Raw genomic sequence first — 1,896 nt, forward strand, 5'->3', positions numbered from 1 at the left:
CATAAGGAAGTAATTACAGTGGAAAAAAGATATATAGCTGTTCACTCCTATCTTAATCTCTGGTTTGGTAGGAAAAATGGGGAGAAAAGGAAGGAAAAGATGAAGGTGTTGGTATGAATTATATCTGTAATAGACTCCTTGGGATCCAAAGTTTGCAATCTATAGGAATAACAGAATAAGAAAGAGGGAGAAAGCTGGTAGAAGACAGAAGATATTGTTTAGGTCCAATTTCATAAGCTTTGCTGAGCCCCCATCATGGAATATGATCTTTACTAGGCAAAAGAGGTTGCGACAGGTGAGAATAGTTTTGACTAGCAAGTAAGTCAGGTTCTCAAACTGCTAAAGAATCAAGAAGAAGGAAAAGAAGGGGAAAGCTGACAAAGATTCTACTCAGGTCACCCAGTGACAAATATAGGAAGATTTCTGTCTAGCTGGAGTATCTAAGGGGGAATACTAGCAGGAGTCCAAACATATACCTAGAGTTGTTAAAAGTAAAAACAGACAGCAGGTTGCCAAGAAGAGACTTGATACCCTATGAGCATATACAGGGGGAGGAAATCCCCCTCAGGAACAGTCATAGGGGAGGGGAGTAAGGGGAAAATGGGAGGGAGGGAAGAATGGGAGGATACAAGGGATGGCATAAACATTGAGATGTAACAAGAATAAATTAATAAAAAATGAAAACCATAGTTCATGGAAGAGGTCAATGAGAAAACTGTGCAAGAGAAAATAGATTTTGTCCTATGCTAGACAACCATTTTCCAAGACAATGCTGTGTACATTTTTTTTTTTTATCCTGCAAGAACTTTTATGGGGAGTAGAGACTTTCTGCCCACACCTGAATCTTTTACAGTAGCCAAGTGTGGCTGACAGAGAGGTGAAGGCCATGGTCCTGGCCCAATGTTGGCTAGATCTAGGATTCTGGCCTGACCTGGAGATCTAGAAGGTATCAACACAGTCCTGCTTCCCCTTTCCCTCCAGGCAGGTTCACAGAATGCAAACCTGCCTTGTCTGGTTTTCTGGGGTGGGGGATGGGGGGTGGGGGGTGGAGGGAAGTAAGTATACATCATCCCTAAGGTAGGGCCCTAGGATGAAAAAGAAGGGCAGCTCATGGAGCACGATTACAGGTTACAGTATTAAATAAGGTAGAATTTACTCCATGCTGCTGTCTCCAAACTAGCTTCTTTTTCATGATGAGAACTTCTCATGCTGTATTGGACATTCCTCACATCTTATTTTAGTATTCCCTTGGTTGTTAAATCCCGAGGCCAATTTGCAGTTTCTAGAAATGGATGGTAGTAGACCTTCAGAGATAAAGTTCACTCTTTGTGAAAACATTTCACTGTAGAATGCTAGCCTTGGGTGTCTTACAGACTTGAAGTAGCATCTGAGAGGATAATAGAAGAAGGTGAATAACTCGAATGAATGCAGCTTGTGCAGGTGGAAGAGGAGTCTCCTAGCCATGAAGTTATAAAATAAAATCAAAGCGCCAGAGACCGGCTATCTCCTGATGAACTGTTGGCTAGAGACATCTGAGGATTGGCAAATAATAAGGGTCATTGCTACTGCTATTGGCTGCATGTGGGAATTAGACAGGAAGTTCTTATTGCTGGAGATACAAAATACTTTTATATGACATGGAGAAATCAGGCTGGGGTTAAGCTTCAGTTCCCCAACCCTCCACCCATTTGTAGTGCCAGAAGGCATGACAAAGGCACTTGGAAGAAGCTATCATTAGTAATTGTCTTAAGCTGGACTTTGCGTGCCATGCTACCAGCATAGCAAGGCATGCACACTGGTGTCATAAGGGCAGGACTAATGGGCACAAGCAACAGGTTTTCTTTTCTTTTTTTTAGGTTATTAAGGGTATTTTTATTTTATTTTTATTTTTATCCT

Source organism: Acomys russatus, chromosome 8 (genome assembly GCF_903995435.1).
Source record: "Acomys russatus chromosome 8, mAcoRus1.1, whole genome shotgun sequence".
NCBI classification, from domain to species: Eukaryota; Metazoa; Chordata; class Mammalia; order Rodentia; family Muridae; genus Acomys; species Acomys russatus.